The 13,097-nt window shown below is 34.8% G+C and overlaps 1 long non-coding RNA gene across 2 annotated transcripts; it reads right to left on the reverse strand.

Annotated features, from left to right (window-relative positions):
- Positions 1-885: 885 nt before the first annotated feature.
- Positions 886-5,778, reverse strand: LOC114913924 (uncharacterized). Of its 2 annotated transcripts, XR_003800053.2 has the most exons (4): positions 5,643-5,778; positions 2,580-2,944; positions 1,347-1,944; positions 886-1,046 (listed from the first exon to the last, which is right to left on the reverse strand). It is a non-coding gene; the product is annotated as an uncharacterized lncRNA (long non-coding RNA). The 2 variants fall into 2 exon arrangements; XR_012142214.1 differs by having other exon boundaries at positions 886-1,944.
- Positions 5,779-13,097: the final 7,319 nt, after the last annotated feature.

A 13,097-nucleotide genomic window follows, 5' to 3' on the forward strand; every position in this document is an offset into this window, starting at 1 on the left:
AATTGGGCAGAGAAACACCTACGTCACTGTCATCAGGGCATCATTTGCCTGTACCAAAACTAGAAGAAATCATTCCAAGTCGAAAATATTGGACTCTAGAAGCATCACACATGCAGATTTGAATACCCTGGCCTTCCATCCATTAACCGACAGATTTCCTGTCTGAGTGGGGACCATCTGCAGAATTCAGCATTAGAGTGAATCCCCCCTTCAAGCCTGACATTAGAAAAGGATGCAGTAGAAATATAGGGGAGTTCAGATGCCCAGCTTTGATGTCTGGGGATATTCCATAGTGGAGAGATACTTGGTATGTAGGAGGCTAATACCCATATAACTTTTGACTCATGAGTTGGAGCTTCCACCATATACAGGGATCAAATCCACTCACTGTGTCGTTTGATATCATGAAAAAACCTTGCGATTGCAGGTCCACAACTTCTTAATTCCTTGTCTTCAAGAAGAGTGACAAATAAAGGGGTCCAAACCCCTGTACATCTGGCTTCCCACATGTCTCAAGGAGATTTGTGTGACTAATGGGATCCCTAAAATTCTTAAGAGGGGTTGGTACAAAGCACCAATCCCCTAGAGCGACGTGGCAAACAAGCCATGCAGAGAAAATGTTTGGTAATAAATGTTCCAGCGCTGTAGCATTCATCTTTCAAGTAATAATATCTAGCTATGGATAGAATGGTTTGGTATTAAAGCACCATCATAATGTTATATATTGCATAGTGCAAAAAGAGCTGCTTGGTCAACATCAGGGTGCTCATTATGCCAGAATATTGGTGGAAGAATGGCGTGCAGGGGAAGGAATACATATCACCCTTTCACCTGAGGGTCATCTAATCTCCACTGAGGCAGTAGTGCCATAATGTAATTATTTTGTCCAACTAGAAATCCCTCAACGTTAAAGGAATTAATTTGTCATGAAAGAAGTAGACCTTTTTGCTTTCTGTACTGAGATTTCCAGTCAGATGAGGAGCGACACTCTTTGAAGTTGAACTGAAACCCTGAACCTCTGGCATGCACCTTGCTACAAATTTCTCCTGCAGAATGAAATCCATAAGAATCATCATCAGACTTATAGAACCTGCGTTACATAGGACTATAAGAGGTAAATGCATGCTCGACCACAGAGGTGAAAACGAGCACATGTATTATCCACATCAAGCGTGAGACAGGAATGAAAACATCATAGAGCATGCAAAATGAACAAGATAAGGAATCTACCTCTCTATGTTCAGAATGCAGGATTTGAAGCAACTACTTGGAAGTTTCCAAACTATGAGCAAGAAAAAATAAATATCACTAAACAAAAAGAAAAACCCTCAGCTAGCCAGCTTTACCTCTTTCTTTCTATTTCCTCTGACAGTGTCTATGGATATGGGGATAGTTCCACCATTTGCATCGGATTTATCTCGAGCAGGAAGGTTAATGGACCTGCTTTTCTGGTAACTGAAGATTTTTAGATACTGCTAGGCACTAGCTCTATTAATATGGAAAGAAAAGAAAAAAAGGCCAGATGAAGTTTCTCATCTGCAGCCTGTCAACCAAAGAAGTAGTTCTAGTAATGATTGGTTTCAAGATGAGATTAAGGGGTGCTAGCACGAGATTCCACTAGATGGATACATAAGCAACATGCCAATATAGCCAACTCCAGCCGGTTAAGATCTAAGCAGGTACCAATACCTTGCTTTTGGTGGTCCAAGCATGGTAGCACCTCCTCCCCTGAGAATAGTATTTTTTTTTTGTCTGAAGCTAAAGGTATTCTTTTGACTTCTCCAAAGCCTCTAAAACCTCGAAGTCGCATGGTGTAGAACAATGGTGTAAGGGCTTGCTGTAACCTATCTTTTGACAAGGTTACTAGAATCATCAAAAAAAAAAAAAAAAATTCTAATCCTCTCCTTTTCACATTACTGTTTGTTGCTGATTCGTTGAACTAACCTGCAAGAACAACAGCAGAAACTTAGATGAGACACTTTTAGTAAAGTGCATTCATCAGAAATGTTAATGTGTGAAAAATGTGAGGTTATGGATGCAAAAGGTACAAATTTTAATAAATAATTATGGCATTCTAGAAAAAGAAACAACTGTACACATAAAAGCCTTCTAGAACAAAAATCAATATCACAAAATTCTTATCTTGGAGCCATTTTTAGACTTTATCTAGCAAACGAGATTAAAGGAAGCAAAACAAGATTAATGAAATCTATGCTGTTGATATTCCTCTACCTCTACCCATTATAGGACTACCTCTCCACCTTTCCATATAAAACCTTCTTGAGATTAGAATCACAAAAGTACGAGAATGGTAAGTCCTTTTTTACCAACTTAATGACCTAGATGAATGAATTCCAGGCAAGCATTGCAGAGCAAAATCTAGACACATAATGTAGGCCAGTTCGATATTCTTAAAAGTAATTTTTACAGCATTAAGTGTTAAGAAGCTACATGGCTTGAGATGGCATCAACAACACTAATAATAAATGAAGTGAAGCAAAAATTTGACAATAAAAGAGAAAGCAAAATATATCAATCCCATTGCTCCGGAGCAGTAAATTTAAAAAAGGAAAGATTACCTGAACGCCTGCAACATCCTTTGTATGGACTCATCATGGTGCTGATTTGTTTGAGGTTTTCAGATCCAACCTCCGTGTACCCTCTCTAATGCCAGAAGGGATAGCAGCTCGTCTTTCAGTAGCAAAAGAAAAAGGGCAAGGTACAGTAACATTAGAACGAACTTCTGCAAGCGGTTTATAGGAAACAACAGAGATAGATCTATAGTTGCTTGAGACTCTATCAGCATAGTCTTGCTCGAAAACATAATGTTATCCACCTTGCAGATTGTCCTTTGAGATGGATATTTTGGTCCCCGAGTTGATTTTATTTTTAATTTGTTTTTGCAATCTGATGTTGGACCGTCTCTCACTGAAGCAGCAGGCTCCTGACAACAGATCAGATGAAGGAATTACTTGATCATCAAATGCACATGAAGCTAGGCACTGGGCGAATTTGTGAATAGAAATCATTTTCCCCATAAATCAATTCCTATTAAGAAAATGCGTCGTAGCTTAGGAAAGCAAATAAGCTTGCGAGCAACGACATCAACCAAGGAATTGCTTTAATATTTGAATGGCCTCCCAAAAATATTAATAAATATATTTGAAAGCAGTATTTATGCAATGTAGAACTTCAATAAGTTCCCTTTTTTCTTAAAAAAGTATGGAGAAATAGATGAAATTAGCAATTTTGACCTGCTTCATGGAAGAACTCTTCATGAAGAAATTATTGACAAAACAAACTTCATTAATTACTTTACCTGGGACTTAGAGAAACATTATCACCATCTATCAAATCAACTACTCTAAAGCCTACAACCATGGCATTTGTAAATTAGCTTTAGACTGAAATATCATTCGGACGTTAGATAGGCATTACTTCCACCAAACAGCTATACCCAAAATCACAGTTACAGAACTCACCGGCTTTTAAAAATTTCCAAAACATTTTTGATTTGTAGGCCTGCTGAATCATTTTGTTTATAAACATCGTTTTCCCAATGCATCATGAATATGGGAAAGATTTGCAATCCTGCAAATAAATCATGAATCGCTGAATTATTCAATAACTTAATATCCCAACATTCGAAAAACCCCAGAACCATGCTCGTGCTTTCAGGTGCCGAAGCAGGCCACGGTCATTGGGGGAAGGGCAATGGGAAAAGGAACTGGGAGAGTGGAAAGTCGATTTGATTTGAGTTCATAACATTATTTTTTGAAAATGTAACATTAAAAATTACTGACTCTTTCATTCTACTTTTCTTCCTCTCCACCGTTTTTCCATTTTTTTTCCACTTTTTCTTCTCATCCTGTACAGGCCACCTCCTACAGGTCGCAACACATCTCATTGCTCATCTTTTAGATGCGGCCCAAACTTACAAAGACCAGAACCTAGATCAATCTCACAAAGACAGGACCTGACAATGGCTACACTCTACCATTAACAAGAACACATAGCAGATCACCCTCTCTCTAGTCATCTCTTAAGTTCAAAAAATAAGACTGAACTTCCCCAAATTTTTCTGATTTTGCCATATTATTCCTGAATTCTGAAATCTGAACTTCTTAATTGCCAAATTATTCCCAAATGCTAAACTTGTGACTATGCCCAAAATCCAAATTTGTAAATTGATTATATAAATATGTAACATTTCTTTTAATCTAGTTTCTAATGATATTTTCCTACCAAAGTTCATGAAAGAAAGAGGCAAAATGATAGAAAACCACACTCAATAAAGCCTCTTTTTCTTCTTCCTTTTTTCCAGTGGTATTGTAACAATTGCATCATAAACTAAGGAGTTACTTTTTCTGCAAGTAATGAAATGTCAAGATACAAAAGGTAGAGATGTTCTGGTAAATATATACTCTCCTCTCAATCACATTCTTAATGAGAAGATATTCCGTATCATTAGTACCATGGAAGACATGAGCAAAATTATGCCACCTAATTCTTGTAGTTAGGTTGCTACTATATTGGCCAAAAGATGTAGTTGATGCAATTTATTTTGGTCTTCCTAATCTTCGAGCATCGAATTAGCAATGTTCTTTGAGCCAGCATGCACAACCAGAGTAAGCATAAACAAGAAACCGCATGTATAAAACAGGTATGTGGGTGAACACAATCAAAAGTTTCCTTTCCATATGAGAGTATATTCATGACACAACCATCATGTTATAAAAGCCAACTTTTTCTCTCCACCACACTTTATCTTCATTTAAAGTCAATGTAAGATTGCCAACCCTTGAAAAGACATGTAGGAATCCACATTGTTCGAACCACTCTGGAAGTAATTTAATAGAGGTCTGCTTCATTAGCTCTTGTTTGATCTCTTGCCACTAAATCAGCAAAAAGTTATCCAGCCACAAATATCTTCCAGTATAATATGTTTGTCCCTAACCCCAAACTCTTAGTATTCCTCCATAGAGATTTTTTCTCAAATGCTTGCCCCTTCCCCCTAGCTTTTGCATTTAACTTGGCATGAGATTTTCTCATATTGATGTTACCAGGGAAGATACAAGATTTTCTCACCCTTGGTGTAGTCATGATTATTTTTCTTCCCTCCTCAGACCACCTTAGCAATTGCTTCTTTTCATTTCATGGGCTGCTTGTCCAATACCTTTGCTATTACTCTTTCAACAGAATCCAAGTTTTATTTCAATTTGACAATAATGCAAAAAAGACAATGTAGTTGCTACCCTTCATGATCAGTATCTTTATACCTCTTTAACCTTTGAGCTACTCGAAGTAGCAGATTCTACAGTTTCATTTCCCAGAAAAATTAGTCACTTGTTACCTACAAACTCCATTTTAATCCCAGAACCACAGTTTGTATTCGTCATACTCATTGTTTGACAAAAACTCCAATGCAGTTCAAGAATTATCTTTATGCCAGTAGGGCCATGTGGACTCATGATTAGAACAGACGTTCTGATCGAAAAAAATTAGAGAGAAAACTTGCCGAAAATTCGAGCGTAATTCTTCAAATAGCGACAATTTTTTACCCAATAGAAAGGATTTTGGATCAGATTCACTCACTCACCAGAGCTCAAATTCAAGAAATTAAGGGAGATGGAAACGCGCACCTTTTGATCGAACGAAAAATCCAAAGAAGAGCAACAATTGGATCCAAGATCACAAAAGAGATATCCCAAAAATTCTTTGGGAAAACGTTAGAATGATTTATTGGCTTCGATCGAAATCCAAAACCCTACTAGAAATCCTCTCTCTTGAAGCAAAGCTAGATAGACTCCGCTTTCTAAGCGGGAGATGAAAAGTAGTCAAGGAGTTGCTTCATCCTCCACAACAATTGTCCTTCGATTTTCTTTTAATTACAAGAAGCCATAGATTGTTGGTGCACTCGGAACCGTTAGATCTAATCGTCTGGTATTTGCATCGACAACTGGAGGAGGCCCCACCAAAAGAACGGTTCCTATTAAGTGATGGGCCAGCTTGGCGTTTAAAGATGGTGGCAAAGTGGAGCTCTAGTTGAAAAGAACGTGACAGGCCTGAAACTCTGCACATTTGTTAAAAGAGTTTGGCCGACTTGAGCTGGAGATACGAAATTTGAATGGTATCGGATGATTCTCGTTCTAATTATTTAATTAAAAAATATTTTATTTTAATTATAATTTTAAAATAAAATAAAAATAATTTAATTTATTTAAAATTTAATTTTTTTATTTTTTTAAAAAATTTAAATTTTTATTCTGAATTTTATTCTGATCACGAACAAAATACTCTAAAGAATTTGATTATTTCAATTTCGACTCTAATTTATTCCAATACTCGTTCCGATTCAAATTTTGTTTACAAACCAAATACTTCAATATTATTTTAGGTCATCACGAACACAATATTTTTTTCTTCTTAGAACCAGCATAAGTTATTATTTAACTTTTTAGTATTGAAAATTACTTGCGAAAATCTACCTTGTGCTTCTCCTATCGGCAATGCCATTATAGGAGATATATTTATTAACCTTAATTAGCAAGAAGTGCCACATGACACATGGACAAGGACATATATAGTTGGTTTATCAAAAATATGAGCACATATAATTTTGTATATGACAACACATGTGAAGTCATATGATGGAGTGCAGGTAGCATTGACTTTAATTATCGTTATGATGAAGTTGAATCGCATCAATCTTTAGATTTTTGTAACATATGATCACAAGCAATCATTGAAAACTATACGGAGTTTGATTATTATTTCTCATCCACCTGAGGTCTCTTGCTCAAAGGAGAAGATATTGAGTAGTTACGCTAACAACTATTATATCAATGGTTAAAAATTATCGTAAAAAATTCTCATTGAGAAAGATTCTGCAATCATTATTGATTAGATTCGAGATGATACAAAGTAGCTGAAGGCCCATCTGCTCCTTTATGATATTTAGACCTCCCTTCATGATTTCTTCACGATGTCTGTCAGTATGTCTTCTACAAAATAAATAATATCATAGATTAAATCGCATCTTATGTTGCTGTGCATACTAGAAACTAAACTTGACGACCGGATCAGATTGCCCGCGAGCCATGTAAGATCTTTTATTTTTTGACTTTATGAGTTGTTTACATATTAGAGTGGTGTGTGACCATCCATTTGTATCAAAGTGAAAAAAAAAGTTGTCAATAAAATTAATTTTTTTAAAAAAATATTTATAGAATTTAGAGAAATTAAACTCCTTCCACAGCAAAAAAAAAAAAAAAATGCAATAGTGTTAGCTTACTATATGTCATTGCCATGTAATATCTAATGGATTGGATAGGATTCATTGTGGAAAAGGAGATGCCATGTTTGTCTTGTCCGCATATCTCTCTTACACTATTTGGACATAATAATATCTTCTCCTTGTACAAAACGGGAATCAATGAACGTCACATTGTCATCCTCTTTAATTTTTTGACAAGCGCTAGTTCCATCAAAGATGGCAATGTAACGGTCATTCTTTCATTCCCTATAGGAGTCTTGTACCTTCATTGATGTGGTTATTTGCATAAATTGAAAGGCATCACTTGCCAAAAGCAACTATAGCTTCGCATAGTACAGGACTTAAATCTTCACCTTTTTACCAGCATGATATAGGCCTTTTTATTAAAAAGGAATATCAGACATTAATAAGATTAGAAAAGAAATACTAGTTTATATGGACTGTTTGATTGCTACCATATAAATAGGTCAAGCACTCCCTTGTTTGAATAATATGAATATAAAGTAATCCCCTGCATCCAAATGAGTCCACTGCTATTGCAAATGCTTCTCTCAAAAAATATTAAACAAAAGGACAATATCATGTCCAATATATCTCACATCCAACAGTTGGACCCATCAAAATTAATCCTCGTGGCAGGCAGAAAACCAATGATGATGCTGTTTTATGCTCTGTGTGGATCAGCTAATCCTTCTTCGACACCAACGATCCCATCCGAATCTCCCATCACCATCAAATGTTCACTTAGAATATTTGAATCCTAAGACCTTATATCAAAAAAAAAAAAAAAAAAAATGTTGAATCCTATGACATGGTCACAATCTTTGTTTCTTTCAATCAGAACTTGGCCTGCTCAACCTCTTCCTCCACGGTCACATCTTCTCCTCATTCGTTCGCATTTGCCAAATTCTCAAACTAATCACATTCCTTTCTGCTGAACCGGGCCTGGTCTAGGCAGGAGAACCGGATATGCCAAAGCGGGCTGGTTTTAATTTTTCAAGGCAGCAACCCAAAACCCCATGGAGCAAATGAGGTTCGAGGGTCTGGACCGGACACCAAATAGACCCAAAATGGACCGGAATAGACCAGCAGATCAAGTAAAGAATTGAGAGGCTTAGGAATCTGGGGCAGGTTTAGAAACATAAAAGCACGATTTCAGGCAAGGGGACAACTGGATTAAGCACCGAAAGGTTAGTTTAAGGGACTTTTTTTTTTTTTTAATCACCGCTGTCAAATTATTTATTAGTTAAATTGCATGATTCTTGGTCATTAGCAGACAATAATTAATCCATTCATGCCTAAACTCTAAACGATTTTATAATCACCAGTGATTTTTTGGATCTATAATTCCAAAAATTAAAGGTCTTTTGTGGACCTCCTTGTCTCCCAGAAGCTTCTCAGAGTTGTGTTTTAGGGCCAACCCATAATTAATGGAATGGTAATGATAATGGTGCAGTCCTAAGCATATCCAATGACATTTGTTGCTAATAAACAAATTTACATTACTACTTTTTGGTGGGAAAAATTTCAACATCTATTACACAATGACCCTAAAAATAGATACACAGTGATCTTAATCTTCATCGCAGACTTTAAAGTGATGGCTAGTTTGTCTATCTTGCTATAATTTCTGGCTGATATTTTATAAGGATTTTCTTTTCTTTTTTTTTGGCATGTTATAGTTCCTAAAAATTTTGATTTTTCATATATGTTTTCTTTTTTATTGCATCAATGCACTTGCAGCTAACTAGCTACTAGCTAATACCAATTATTTTACTGATCATAAAATGATATAATTAAATATCCCTGAGCATTAAATGGTCTGAATAGTGGACTAGAGGGTCATTTTGTCATGTTATGGAAATTTATTTTTCTTAAGGATTAAATGATTCTAATCATAATTTGGTCTCATAGGTGCTAAGAATAGTGAATGGAAAGGACATTGATACAAAATAAAGGGCATCCACACAAAATGCATGATTACATGTTTATACCTGCAAAATTGATGCATGAAGGATATGCTTGCAAAAAAGTATATTTTATATAGAAATATGATGTATAGTTTGAAAGGTATGTCCACTCCACTTGCAACTTTAATAGATAATAAATTACTTTTATGCATAAAAATCATCAGATGCATTTCCATTATAATAGGAATTTTCAAGAAAACCAAATAGGTAAATTCATTTGAAATGGGCTGTGAGACATGTAAATTTTTGCATTTTTATGTTTCTAAAGAAGAATGGGATTGGCTAGATATTGTGTGTCCCTCTCTCAAAACATGTTGTCCCATTGAAGGCTGCAAATCGCTAAATACTAAAAAGAAGATTAGTTTTGAGAAGATGATTAGTGAGGGCACAAAATATATCTTTTTTACAAGATGGTCATGCAAAGTGAAATTGATGCTTTTATAATCTTATTGATTTCTCAAAGACTACTCATTCATTGCACTAAGTTAGTTATGAGCAAACTAGAATATTTTTTAGTCATTTGCCTTTGGTTTCTAAATAATTATTCCTCAATATATATATGTAACTCCCTTAATAAATTTTTATAATGTCTTCTGATTCTGATTTTAAGAAATCGTTTTTACTACTATCTCCATCTCCTCCTTTGATATCTTTTCTCATGACAAGAATTTGAAAAGAGGTGGACATGAAGAGTTAAGGTCATCAGGTTAAGAACTTTTATAATTTCTTCGAATTCAAGCATATCTAGGGTGCAGTACTATGGTTTAAATATTCTATGCTTGGCCCCTCATCACTGATACTACAAGTGCTCAGGATGGTTGATGTATTGAGATTCATATACCCAAAGTTAGTTAACCATGGGTGGATAGTTGAGCATAGGATTTCTGTGTATGGCCTTGCATTGTAGACACATGTAGTCCCCCCCACACTTCACTCTTCCACTGGCTCCTCTTCTCAACCAATCAAATGTTTTTTCCCAATCAAAGTTTTAATTTATGTTTCTCATCTATTAAAAATATGATATCAATAAAGTAGCTAGGACGCCCTTTTAAAATTTACAATTAGCATTATAGAACAAGCAAAAACTTATTGTTCAACACTATCTTTTTTTGGATGAATACATCAACACTATCAGGTCAGAACAAGTTCCTAACTCAAGTTGTTTTATTAAATTTGATCATAGATGCATAGCTCTCACACTCTTTATTTACTTAAAAACCTAACAGAATCTTTCATGGCAACAGTTTTGAATATTGCAAAACCATGGAAACTCCCCAAGAACAAATCAAAACTGAGATAAATTTTGGCTACATCGGATGGAAAGGTTACATTTGAGAACGACTCAAAATTTACATGAACTCCACCAGTTTAAAGTAAATCACTTTCAAATTCAATCTGATCAAATTCCATCATTAAATTGGAATCATGATAATACTTCTGGGGAAGCTGATAAGGTTTGATATCTCTTAAAAAATTTCAGATAATTAAATCGACATCAATTTTTTAATATCTTTGCATTAGATTACAATTAGGTATTTATAATATAATAGATAAATCTGATGCAACGCCATCTGCTAAAAGCCTTTATAATATACAACTAATTTTTCATAACTGTTTCTTAGTGCTCTTTTTGTTCCTTTCCAAAGGTATCTGCTCTCTTCTCTTTTTGATCTTTTCACTTGAGAGACATGATATTTGTCCATCCAAATCAACCCTTCATCCATTCTTTTGCAACTGTCAGCCTATAAATGGTGATGAGCCCTAGAAAAGGAGTACAATTTCAATTCTTTGAATATTTCTTGTTACTCGTTGTCTCCTTTTAGAGAATAATAAGTTTGAAGGAGGACTCAATGATACACTTTAAGATTGCTACTTCCAAAACTCGTATGATGTATATACCTATAGACCAAAGAAAACAATCTTTTTTTTTTTTTTTTCTCTCGGATTTCTGCGCAAGTGTGTTGAAACCTGCCCATTTTATTCTAGTGTATTTACCAGTACATGCATATTAGAGGGTTTGGATCTCAACTTTTGATAGAATTAGTGAATTGGAGCTATACTGCTTAATTAAAAAAAATTCTACTGTATTTTTGAAAACTTCAATCAAATCTATATCTTGCTCATATTCGATTTTTTCTTTTATATATAAAAATGCTGAGATATAGTTAGATTAGAGGATTTATGCTTTGAAGTGTCATGTATTTGTTTGAATTTACACTGTCAATTTACTTTTTAGTAGCTACTAGCTGATAATTGACCCTAGATATCTTCTTAACTAAAATGGAGACTTGTAGACCAAAGTGAAAATTGATGGTCCAGGTTGGAGCCCACCGATCCAGTGGATCATCTTGAAAATTTGATGGACTAGTCTTCATCAAACAGTATGCACAGCCAAGCCAAAGAGATCAACTGATCATAAACAGCTGGAGCTCAAGTACAAAATGTGAGGTGAAGGGAAAGAATGTCACACACTAGTGCCATTGCATTTGTCTAGGGGCCTAGGAGTGGCTTCTTACTCTCTTAAGAAGTACTGCTATGAGTTATTATTCCTCAAAAAGTTAGAAAAACTGCTGGCTTGACATCAGAAAAGTAAGTCTCCACATGGGCTTCTACTTTGAATCTAATGGTCTCTATGAACCTTGAGTGCTAGGGTAGATTCTAACCTAAGTGTGAAATCAGATGAACAAAATTTGACTAAGTTACAACTTTGCATTTTCCAAGCAAACATGTATGACTGTTTAGAATTTGTTAGCTAACACATCCAACCACCCCCAACGCCCCAAAATAAATAAATAAAACTACTCAAAAAATTCATTGCCTAATGTGCATAGTATGAATGCATTATTTATTTGTAAAATCTACCTCCTTTGGTTCATCTGTTCAATTATTTTCATTTTTTATTCTTTAGAGGATTCTCATTGTTAGATATACTTTAGGTGCCCTTCTAATATATGAAGAGGGAACTACCCATTATTTAAAATAAAAAAAAAAATAGAAATCATATTCTCCTCCAGATTGTATGTTATTTGCTCAATGTCATGCTTATAAGACCAGACAATTCATTAAGCATGGGTAGATGCTCAGCCCCATTCAGCATTGCTTCTCTTAATGTAGAATAATGTTTGTCTTCAAATTTAAGGACTCATTCCAATTTAACTTAGTTTTGTTAGATTTAATTGTGATTGGGATGGTTGGATAAACCTATATATTTTGGGATAAGTTTGCTCATAAGCTTGACACAAACCCTTTTAGCAGCATATTTAGACATGTTGAAATATTACTAATGTTATCTATTTTATGACAAACACTTGTTAACTGCCAGAGAATTAAGCTCTAATAATTTTTCTTCAAAAATAATTATGCCATCACATGTAATCTTAAAATTTGTCAATAGGCCCTTTATACTAAGTAACTATAATTTATATATCTTGTCCTTTAATCCACTTGAGCTACCATCTTTTTAGGTGCAGGCATTGAATGTCAGTAATGTTATCAATCCATCATACTTACCATTGAGCAGACATTTGTAATGTACTCCACTTGCTTAAAACGCATTTTCCTTAGCTAAAAAGTTATGTCATTACTGCTGATCTTGAATTTATCAATACGAACTTTTTATCAAGCAACTATTCATATTTTATGCTCCTTGACCCAGAAGGGTTGCATCTTTTGGTACATTGAATAAAATTGACATTAGCTAGTCATTTTTTCTTGATACCTGCAGCTAAATAGCCATTTTTCCTTTACTCCCCTTGTTGTGGCCATACGTTTTCTTTCAAAATTATGTCATCAAATTAAAGTTTAGATTTTGTCAAACATTCACTTTTTTCACACAACTATATCTTGTCCTC

The sequence above is a fragment of the Elaeis guineensis genome, chromosome 1 (genome assembly GCF_000442705.2).
Source record: "Elaeis guineensis isolate ETL-2024a chromosome 1, EG11, whole genome shotgun sequence".
NCBI classification, from domain to species: Eukaryota; Viridiplantae; Streptophyta; class Magnoliopsida; order Arecales; family Arecaceae; genus Elaeis; species Elaeis guineensis.